This window comes from Triturus cristatus, chromosome 11 (genome assembly GCF_964204655.1).
Source record: "Triturus cristatus chromosome 11, aTriCri1.1, whole genome shotgun sequence".
Classification (NCBI taxonomy): Eukaryota; Metazoa; Chordata; class Amphibia; order Caudata; family Salamandridae; genus Triturus; species Triturus cristatus.
This window is the reverse complement of record NC_140594.1, coordinates 964,973,802-964,985,996: the sequence shown is the minus strand read 5'-3', so window position 1 is coordinate 964,985,996 and position 12,195 is coordinate 964,973,802. Positions and strand designations below refer to the sequence as shown.

Here is a 12,195-nt window from a genome sequence, read left to right as displayed (position 1 = left end):
TCATATTAATTGGCAGCTCCCGTTGTACCTCACAGCCGGCTTCCAGTGACAAAGCACTTTCATTTGCATCTCTAACCTGGGAGCCTGGCTCGCGGCGCAGGCCGCTGAGAAGCGCATTGTCACCTCAGAAACCTGCATCGTACTTAAAACGCGTTCTCCATGGCTGTCGGTTCAATTAAAATAACACAGCCAAATGCAGAGATTTTTCGACGAATTCTGGCACATCAGCAAAACTGAGCAAGGGTTTTCGATGTAATCTCTAAATAAAAATTATAAAGTAGCTTTAGATATAATGAATCGTCGCAAAAGGTTTTTTTCTCTCCAAAGTATCCACACATATAAGGAAATTCATCTCTCAGTTAAAAAAATACCATGCTGGGTCAAAGAATGTATAACAATTTCCAAATTTAAAAAGAAAAAATACTCACTACAAATATTAGAGGCAGTCCTCAACATTCAGGTGCCCAGGTTAAGACAAACGAGCACTTACAGCTTGTTTGGACTGACACCAGAACTTCACCTTTACAGTGACCATTTTGCAAGTTTTTATGTTGTGTAATGTTCTGTTAATAGTACTGATATCTTAAACAAGCTTTGGCATAGCCAATAGGTCTCGCCTTTGGGATCTTATAAGTGTTTAGCCATGCAACAGTTGCATAACTAAACACTTATAAGGTCCCAAAAGCGAGACTTATTGGCTATGCCAAGCGGCCGCAAAAGTGAAAGTGATCGCGATAGCGATCAAAAATCAAAGCGGCCGTGTGGCCGCTAAAGTGAAAGTAATCACGGTAAAAGTGGTGCGCGCGCCCGCGCACATCCACTGTAGCTCTAGGCTGGCCTGGTAGCACTTTTTGGAGCCCTCTCAATAAGTCTCGCCTGACCCAGCGCATGCGCTGGGTCAGGCGAGACCTAAAAATGCATCCATATTTGTGTCTAACTTGACAGCGCAGATGTAACCAACACAATTATTGGAGAATCACTAGAGAGGGGCTTTAACTCCACTCACATGTTTGCGAGCCAGGAGTACAGGTTTGATTGGGCAGATGTTGTGTGCATCCACAAAACAGTGCTTGCCCTAAACGCTGCGTCATTTTGTTTATTTATCCAGCTGGCTGAGATTGAACTTTCAGGGGCACACAAATGACACTGTAATGCTGTAAAGGCGTCTTAGATAACTAGATAGTCTATGGTGTTTTTGTCTTTCTCTGGCAGTAGCACAGGTGGGAGGAGGGTAGTCATTAACCTACATGGATTTGTAGGTCTGGCTTGACAGTGCAACTCTCACCTAACCTTTTAACCTACACTAATATTTATCTACTGTTCTTTGCTTCTATACAAATACATATTAATTCCCAAGCTATTTATTGGTAATGCTTCACCTCACCATACAGCATTCCTTTAAAGCCAGACCTATTGGCATTGCCAACGCTTGTTATATAAAATTATTTAACCAATGCTTCTAGCATTCAAAAATATATTTCATATACCTATCTCGCAGAAGCAGCAAGCCAGACTGGACACAAAAAATGTGCAAGAAGGAAAAGTGAATACAACGGAGCTGCGCTGCTACGCACTGAGGATCTAGAAATCCAAGCCTGGCTCGAGAGGGAGAGCCAGGTGAACCAGGCCCACTTAAGGGAGCCCCTGGCCCTCCCTAGTTCTATTCTCAAGCAGAGTGCCCATTTGTTTTTTTTTGTTTTTTTAGTTTGTGTGCATGTGCCCTTATCCCCAACCACACCTGACATGTTCTTTCCCTCCTCAATTTCTTAAAGGAATTGAAGACTCGTCGCTTTGATAATCAAACTTCCATTGAAGAAGTCCGCTCGCTGGTAATATCTGTTCCTCTCCGTTGTCACAGTGTATCATCTCCTCTAGGAAAGCTGCAGTTTTCTAGATTATTCTGGAAACTCGACTGCCACTACTAAAGTATGAATACTTTTTCTCTAGAATTTTGGATAGGTTTGCAGTTTGTTCCTCTCAAAATAAGATATAAGTTAATAAACAAACAAAGTAAAATTATATGTTGAGAAATCATAACTGCATAAGAAGACAGTATCTAGTCTCAAAATTATATGATTGAGAAGTCCATAGACCTCCTCTGCCTGACAGGCCACTAAGGCTACAATACACAACCCGCAGCTCAATGCTGCTTCTGGCAGTGTGCATGTGAGCCTCTTTTCTTTTGTTTCCATTTACCTGGGTACTCCTTTGATATGGGGTACGTGGCATAACTTCCTCAGGCTGTTTTCTGTTACATGTGCTGAAAACGAAATATAAGCCTTTTTACACCATCTCATGCAGGTATGTTCAACTTTTTTCAGAGCGGACATCGCGCCTCTAGTCCTCTCTCTATTTTCTGTTATTGAAACCGAAAACAGACTATTTATGTCCAGCCTTGCTCTTTTATGAAGATATTCTCTTTTGCTTGCTCACTCCTTCCGCATCAAGCTTGCACTGTTTTAGGTCTCTATGACACTTAATTTTTATTGTTGTAATTTGTCAAAGACAGTTTTCTTCAGACATTTCAACATGAACCTTTCACCTGCAGAAACAATTCCTCCCCCTAATGAGGTCTGTCCTCTCCCATTTGACCCAATGACTTTAAAGTTGAAATTACACTATGACCTATGTCTTTTATATTTTTGTTTGCAATGCAGTGAGTGCCAGTTGATTGTATAACAGAACACCTGAAAGCCTTTCAGTTATCAATTTAAATACCTATTTCAGCATCATAAAAGATAATAGTCCAAGAGTGCCAAGTGAATAACCGACTGGGTGGATTTTCCTTTCACATCATTTATAAAGATCTGAAGCATTCTTTTATTTAAAGTTCTCTGGCTAAACCCTCTATTGTTGCCTTCAGATTCTTAGACCAGAAGGTCATAGGTTCTAGCTAGCCCAAAGGAAATCTCATGTTCAGCAGTGAATGTGGGAATAGCCTGCTATGATACACAAAATTGTCCAAAAACAAGACATCAAACTAACAGGATCTGAATACATAACCCAGGGATGCCAGAATCCGCCGGCGGCCTCTGCTGAAAATGACCTCCCGTGATCAGATTTTGGCTCATTCGAGGAAACGCTTGCAGGTACCATAGAAGGATCTATGAGTTGCTCCTAAGGATCACTAAATATTGGACATCGGCAGCGCGTCCTAGATGCAAGTAGGGCTGTAACTGTTGATGTTGGGAATGCCCAAGCTGGCGCTCTTGTTCAGTTCCCCTTCTTTTAAGGTCTGATGAAGTTGTCCACACCAGATCTTCTGCATGCTATTTACTCCCACAAACAGATTGTGAGAAGTGAAGTGCGTATTATATAAGGCACCCACATAGTACAATATGTATTGGTCTGACAAAGACTAACCAATAATATTACATATATAACTGTGAATTCAAATTCATACTACATATCATAATTTATCAAATTAAAATTAAGTCAGATTCCTTTAATTAAGCATTTCTTATAAAACCCATTTGCAACAACTACCACGCACATGCCTGCTGAGCATAGACTAAAGTGCCATTTCTACTCAAAGGACTATTCATGCAATTAAAATTCGAGTAAATTAGCACGGTTCTTAGTGCAATTATGTCACTGACATTTCTAAAAATACCTGCAACAGAAGCTTGACTGATATTTCAGAGCTTTAACAATAGAATTGCATTTGAGTATGTCAGGGTCAGATTCTTTAACTTGGGATGTTCTCCAGGGATAGATACCAGAATTTTAAGACATTAATATCGTACTGACAAAATATGATGGCCTACCACTATTCAAAGAACGTAAATTATGTATAGGTATGTATGGATTTACTTTTTAAATCCATGTGTCCATACCTTGTGTTATAGTTAGGTATAGCAATAAGATCTTAGTTTACATTGAAAAATCTAGAAAGACGCTTAAAAAAAGATTAAAGTGACATTATAGTTAGCTGTTGAAAAAAGATTAAAAAAAAAAAAACTAAGGTTTAAAAACCAAAAAATACTGAAATTCATTATTTATAGTCAGGGCCTCTCGAATTATGTGTACCTGCGGCCGTGGCATTTTCCAAATAATTATGAGCTTGCCACATTTGCCACATAGGCGATAGGACCTATGTCAAGATTAAAAAAAATGTAAATGGGAATTATCAGAGATAATGATCCGATGTTCCCCAAATCACTGGAGACTGAGGTCTCTTGACCAACCCGCCATGGATGGCGGGTAGGTCAACACACCTCAGTCTCCAATGAAGCACATTAGCAGGAGCTGCATGATCCACAATATCCCAACTCTCTCTATATATATATAGATAGATAGGTAGATATAGATATAGATAGATAGATATATAGACATAAATATATAGATATACTGACTCTAGGAGGGTCACCTGAATAGGGGATTCATACACCATATGTAAGTTACATAAGGTGACATATACACATTACTATGATAGCATTCTTACGCTCTTTTAGTGAGCACTAGTTTTTTTCTTTTCTTTTTGGGCCTGTTGAAACACCACTAGATGGGACTAACCAGGGTGTGAAACATGTTGACCATAGCGCTGTAGTGTAGGAAATTCAACACACTGATTCACTTGACCATGACCATACTCTGTAGTGTAGAAAACCCTGATACACAGCTCACATTTGGGGAACATTGGATCATTATGTTTTTACCTTGACATAGGTCCTTTCGCCTAGAGTAAAATTACAGGACCTGTACCTATAGTCAACTTTAACTTACACTCTTTCCAGTCTTTTACCGAACACATACCAGGACACACTTTGGACCCCTGGTTTCTTTCTGGCACCTATCAAAAAGATCTTCTGCAAAAAGCCTTCTTGCGTGGCCAGTCGGACATTGCAGCAGTGGCCTGACAAGGAGCTAGCCCGATGATGAAGCATACCACCTAACGGTGGATGAGGGCACTTGCGGATGAGGGCACTTGCTCCTGATAAGCAGACGCTTTAGGTGACCTATTCTCCTATCCTATTTGGTGTTGAGTAATTATTTTGGAAAGGTGTACTTGGGTAGTAATTTTCCTCATTCAATTGATCATAATTGTATTTGGATATTTAACTGGTGCTGAGTTGAAACATTTGCCGAGACAGTATTAACATATGATAAAATGACAAGATTATGAAGTAATGCTATCACAAAATGTGATCTTTGCATAATTTGCCTTTTCTTGCCGTATAATTTAGTCTACCCTGTCACATAACTTTATCCTCCACTGTTGCATAATTCAGTGGCCCTCCTTAGAGTTTAGCAGGACAACTATAATTTGTGTCCCAGCCATGCACTGCTCTTGACATCACATATTACATTATTCACGACATGTTAAATCACATAATTGGTGACATGACTGATGACATCTCACATGGACTTTTACTCAGTGTGTCCAGATATGCAAAACATTTTAAATACTTCAAGCCCAACCCAAGCACCTCTTTAAAGACTAATTAATTGAAAACGGCTGACTGCATGTACACTAAATGAAAAAAGCATCATTCTAACTTAAATTCTTACGTTTTGCCAAACTCAGTGTACTTCCATTCAGCCATTTTTTCTATATTTGAGAGCAAAGTTTCCTATTGGAATGTATCTGGAAAATCACAATTTTGGGACACCCCCCCTCCTATTTCTTGACCCCTGCTTGAAACATCGGCACAAAACTTTCCATGAAGGAGCCAAGGTGGATGTTTATCTTAATTTTTTTTTTTTTTAAGTTTCATGTAGCTTCAACCCACCGCACCAAAGTTATTAGCTAAACAAAAAACTCACTTTCTTTGGACCAGTCGCCACTGGGTAAAAAGTATTTTGCTTTGCTTTGCCTATAACGTTGGCGCCATTTGATGAATCTTCAGGAAACTTTCCCCAAAAATATTCTTCCACCTCAGCTACTATCTGGAAAGCTTTGGGTGATCTGTCAAGTGGGGACCAAGAAAAAGGGCGGGGTTTACAAACTTATTTTCCCCATTCATTATCCATAGGAAAATTAGACACAGCTACAACCAAAACCGCTCCATGGAACTAAACCAAACTTGGGAGAAAGCAATATCTTAGTCCAGAAAGTGTGCTTTTTGGGATTTGGTGTAAAGCATTTCAATAGTTTTGGAAAAATTAAGGCTCCAGAACTTTGTAGATTTCACTCTGCAGGAGCCGACAGATCTCAAGATTAGATATGCTTGGTTTCCTCCAGATCAAGAAACATGTGGTGACAGCCCTATTAGAACTTGTGGACTCAGTCCCCTGTCCTAGATTAAAGTAGAAAAAAAAGGGGGGGGGCAGGGTAGAGATACCCTGCCCTCCTATGCCTCGTGGGGGCATCCCAGAGGTACTACACTTAGACCAAAAATGCTATTTTTTGTTATCAGCCCCGCAGATCTGCAGCTCTGATACAAAAAATTGAGGTACACCAGAGTGGGCCAAGACCCAGAGGGATGGAAGATTTGAGCCTCAGAGAGACCCCCAGGAGCTGGGCTCGCAGGGCCGAATTTTTTAATATGGGGAGTGGAGCAGTGCCCCTCTGCCCAAGCCTCGAAGAGGCCACAGGGACCCCATCCCCCGAGGCCAGCATGCCAGGGTATTTTTGTTGGGAAGGGTGCCTGCGTGGGCCCCTCCCCCAAAGATCAGCTCTAGAGGTTATAATTAGGTGATAATGTTAGTTAAAGCATACCATTTTTTACGAGTAAAACCACTGAACTTCACCAGTTATAGTTATCTCAAGCAACTATAACTTGTGACCTAAACTAACTCTAACTGCACTCCTTATCTGCCTCCTATCAGCTAAGAAAGAGCAGCTGGGGAGTGTTCATGAACTTCATTGACTGACTTAAAAGGCAGTGGGCATACCATGGGCCATTTGTAGTCAGCTTGGCACCAGCCCATTGGGAGGAGGGTGTAGTCCTAGACCAGTTTGGTGTAGCTGAGAAGGATAGGTGCTGCTCATTTCTCTAAACATACTCATGGCTGGCACGCCTGCAGCCTCTAACTACAGAAGGGTGCTTCCATTTTGGATTTGCCTCAGAATATTGCAATGTGGGATAGTCTGCAGTAAGGCAAACAGGATCTGCTGCAAAAGTGGGAAGGGGTGCCCCGGTAAATTTTTCTCAATGGCTAGGGTGTGCCCAGGAGTCACTCCTACATGCAGGCTAGTGAATCTTTCAAAAGTAGCAACTTACCCTCAACTCATCAGAAAACTTCTGGACCTTTGGAAGAACAGAAGAAGACTAGACCTGCTGTCAGTGACCTGTGTGGATACCTGAATGGCTAGACCTGCCTACCTGTACCCAGGACTGAGAAGTGGACTCCATGGCTAAGTTGGCTGATCTACTGTGTGGTTACAGGAACACAACAGGCTTCAAGAGCTATTTTTCCTGGAGTAAACAGCTGACCAGTAGCAACTAGACTTTGACTAGACCCTGCTGATGGCCTCTGCCGGAGTGAGTCGTGGTCCCTAAGTGCTATCCATGGTGTCCTGGAATCCTTAGTAATGCCTAATAGGAGTTGATTCAGAAACTCCAAAAAGTTGGGATTCAGAAAATGTTTGGACTTCCAAGATCTCGTTTTAAGGGATGCATGGCGAGGGAGTGAGTTATAGTTACTTCAGTAAACTATAGCTAGAGAATATCAGTGGTTTTTAGAGTTTAACATTTTACATTTTGTATAGATCTTCAACGTACATAGACCCGGAGTTAAGAACAGCAAATCTATAATTCCCATCATGATATAGTGGTAATCCATTAATCCATATTTAGGTCACAATCTTTTGGCTGGCCGATATTTTTGCCCTCAATATTCTGATAGACAGCCTTCTTCAGAGCTTGCAGTCTCCAAGTCAGAAGACCTCATCTCCTTCAAAGAGATGAAGTCATCCCATAGTGTCATATGCAGCTTATTTTGCAAAGCTGACAAGGGAAATCGAGTAAGACTTGTGCAACTGTATGGTGATGGAAAAAATGACACCCTAAAATGTGTCAATATTTGTGTTCTTTACTCAATGGAGTTGTCTTGCCCACCGAGGCCGACACAGCCCTCTGCCTGCTGCCAGACTGCCAACCAAAAGACTTTTAAGGGCAGATGTTTGTGCCAGCATACTACCCTGAATGTCAGTGAATTACCTTAATTGGAGAACATGAATGGTCAGTGCTAAATCACAGTGTTGAGCTAACTGGGCTCATTGGGGACATTTTGAGAGGAGAAAATTAGAAAAATTCAATATACTATTTTTTTAACCTCTTAGTATATTCCTCATGCCAAAACTATCTCTGAAAAAATGTACATGGGAGTCCCAATTTAAAATGTTTTCTTAATTTGATGACTGTGGTTCAGTCCTTGCAAAACAAAAGTATACGGCCTGACTAGTAGGAGAGAAGAAAAGTATGTTTCCTTTGGGTGAATGAGTTTGACTTTGGCCCCATGAACTACGATTCACTCAGTTCGCACTCAGTTGCTGAATACAGAAGTAAGGTGACTGACTTAGGCCCTGATTTAGAGTTTGTGTACGGTTATTCCATCACTAAAGTGACAGATATCCCATCCATCGTATTACAAGTGCCATAGGATAAAATGCACTGATAAACTAGGCCCTAAGTAATCAGTTCTCCCACAAACTTGCAGTACATACAGCAATATTCAGCCGTATTGACCCCCAGTCTCTTGCAGCATCAAGAGAATAGACTTATAATGTTAAACCTAAGCAACAGGAATTTTAACCACGTTTCTCAACTCTTTTTATATTTTTATTCCTCCTAGGAAGCTCCTCATAATATATTTCCAGCTAAGTCTATTATTACATCTGTGCTGTGCGTACTGCCTCACATTTGGTCACCCAGGGAGGAAGCCGAGTGAACTCCTCATAAATAAAGATGCACTGACCTCATTACAATTCGCGAGACGTTCCCTCTCTACGCGCTCTCATCCCCTGTTCACCAGCTCTCATCTCTCATTCCTTTTTATCGTAAAACGACAGAGTTGTGTGAAAACTGAAGCTAGGAAACCCTGTTTTGAGTTAATTACATTTCAAATTCCTCTATGAAACGTGCTGTATGATACTTTTAACATGTGTTATGGGCTGGCAGTGAAATCAATTAGTCCCAAGGACCATTCTCGAGGTTGCTTGATTTGGAAAACTCGAGGATAAGTCTGATACAAAGAGGTTTGTCACTGTAGGCAAAATGAAATTTTGCCCATGTTTCACAACCCCTGAATAGGGGACCATTTGTGGTTTGAAACGGCAGCTAGCTCTCAACGGCTGCGTGGTCAGCAGAGGAGTCTAGTTAGGCTTTCACTAGGATTCTCTCTATGGCTAACTAAGTTTAAATTGTTCAAACTAAAAATATAATGAGTCTGAATCACAAAGGACCTCCACATTCGAAGTGGAGGCCCTGCTATTGTGGCGGGACCTCCGTACTGCAGTTACCCACTACTAGACCCCCACCACAAGTGCGATCTCCCCACCATGACTGCGGAGCCCCCCCCCACAACTGTGGGCCCCCCTGCCACGAGTGCAGGGCCTCCACCATGAGTGCGGAAGCTCTTTGTGAATCGGCCCAAAAATGTTGGCACCAGCTAAAAATAGATTTATTTTCAGTGTTCTATTAGTGAAGTCATTTTAAATTATCTTGTACTTTATTGTTACAAAGTTTTATCCACTACTGCAATGAGAATAAATAAAGCAAGCAACATCAAATTAATACATAAAATAGATGAACATTAGTATAGTAATACCTATTAGTAATACCTATTAGAACATTGAAATGTGGAGCACTCCATTGAATACAATACAGTGCTCTGAGCTTCTACGGGCCGGTAAAAGCCCGCAAAGCAACATTCCAATGTTGTTTTACAAAAGCCTCTCGGACCCGAGGGGATTTAAACCCCCTCGGACTCCGAGAGGCCTTTGTTTTATTTGGCAGAACATTCTGGCCTCTAGTGGCAGAATGGCGTAATAGCCTTAAAGCCCTCCGTAGCTGGGCTATACCAGCCATTAAAGTCCCGCTCCCTTGTTAAAGGCCCTCGCCTTCGGCTCGGGCCTTTAACGTTGGAGCGGGCCTTTAATCGCCGGTATAGCCCGCTATGGCGGGCTATAAGCCTATATTAAGAATTATACTAACAAATTTCCTAGCGAATGGATACGAAATCTTCAGTATGAAACCCACAGTTTACAAAAATCAATCGATAATAAAGATGCATATCCTTATTGGACATCAAATAGTACTCACCTTACCCCAACAAGTATACATTGAATAAGATAAACATTAACACGAAATATTAAACGTGACGATGGATAATATTGGATCCCATAATCATGTTACAGAGTTCTGATGTCAGTAGCAACGTTTGTCTGATTTATTGATCGTAATATTATGTCAAAATAATAGTTTGGCACACCAGCGGGAGAGAAGACCTGTGCCTAGAATTCAAGGAAGAACTGAGTTGCAATTATGAAATATATAATGTGATCCAATAATTGGGTGCGTCCAAATATATATTCCTTACTACAACACAAAAATATTAAACTATTGTCACACATTAAAGGATCTTATATTGTGGACATATGATGCTTTTGTATTGCACATTCTTATGTTGCTAAATGTACCCATTCTTCAGTTACTAAAATGATAACAATGAGCTCACTTTGGGCCCAAGTCACAAATCCATTTGAATGTATAACTTTAACGTACACAAGCAGACGGCTTGATTCATATACATCAAGCATGAGTAATGTATATTTGAATTGAGTTTTGAGATCTGTTGTGACATTATACGCCAGATGTCTCCTTTAATGCACCTTGCATTCTATTTGTAGGGTTATATTTAAAAGTTGTCACCAGTTATACAAAAGTAACAAAATGGTCACCAAGAAGGACATTCCATGAACAACAGAACAGCGATATCCCTCTCCCCTGCAATCAGTCATTCACTAACCCACTGCAGCCCGCAACATCTGAACCTCAGGCAGTGACTGCGCTATGACATCTCAGAATCCAGGGAGAGCCATTGCCCAATAGAGCAGCCCATCACAGGCTCATGATAGCATCAACCAAGAGACCAAGTGTTTTTTTCTGAATATCCCTTAAACAAAGATAGTATCCTTTATGTAACATGCCACTGGAGTTAAACGGCTTCAAGCTGCAGCTCATTATCGTGGAAGACCCCAGAGAGGTGCTGAAAAGTAAATACAATCCACAGTATAACACATGTTCCTTCTACACCTCAACCCCATGTCTACTTCTTCCCCTCAACCCAGAAACCCCTAGTTATCTCTTTCCTCACCAAGCGACCCTCCATTATATCTGACACCCAAGAGAAAGCGCCCCCTTTGACCAGTTGCCCATTGGGTTTTTGTCATGGATTTGCTAGGCCTTTCCAACTAGTCTCAGTTCTGAAGAATCCCAGCTACCATAATAACCCTGCTACTGACAAAGCAGACAGCTAATCCTAAAAAACTGTTGAACTATCGCTTTATATTAGTGCCATGAAGCAACAGCCATGTATGCGCTCTGCACATAACCACACATTTCAATCCAATATCCAAGCACCCTTTCCTAAAGGGAGATGTCAAGTGTCAGCTCCAAAAAGCGAGAAACATCATTCAAGGCCGCCAAATGAGTGAGATTTAGACCACCAAGGATTATGGAGACCATTCTAGCAAACGTCCTAGATGGGATTACACCACGAGGAGGCGAGAGGAAAGGTCCATCAAACAGCCTCTCAGTTGTCACGTTCTCTGTGTTGCACGTAGTGTGTTGATTCAAGGTTCATAGATACTTATGGCCTACATCAACTGACTTGATTGTGTTAGTTAGATGACAGACACTGACCCTCCCCAGGGGCAGAGTCTTTGATTTGTGCCAACAATCATTACCAATGCACTTGAGCGCTCTATTAGCATACAATGGTAGTACACCGTACTACCCAAAAAATCAGTTTCCCCCCCTGTCCGCATCCAAGTTTCAACACTAGTGTTTGGGAACTAGCAATGGAGCTTAGACAATGATAATGGATAATGGACAAAGACATTGGGCTAATTTATAAAATGTGATAGGGTTGCAAGAACACACCCGTCCTGTATCTTTAAATGATCTGAATATGATTTACTAATATGATTGATTTGCATAGTCAGTGTATCCAGAGGTGATAGAGCCCATTATTATCTGTCTTTTTACATGGGCCATGTTGAATAACATACACAGTAACCAAAATAGT

At 41.2% G+C, this 12,195-nt stretch overlaps 1 protein-coding gene and 1 long non-coding RNA gene across 2 annotated transcripts in view; one reads left to right on the top strand and one right to left on the bottom strand.

The window, feature by feature from the left end:
* DNER (delta/notch like EGF repeat containing) overlaps positions 1-12,195 on the bottom strand; it is a 1,164,201-nt gene that overhangs the window by 1,004,564 nt on the left and 147,442 nt on the right. The gene's annotated exons all lie outside the window — the stretch shown is intronic.
* Positions 1-12,195, top strand: part of LOC146785754 (uncharacterized) — a 61,441-nt gene that overhangs the window by 47,156 nt on the left and 2,090 nt on the right. The gene's annotated exons all lie outside the window — the stretch shown is intronic.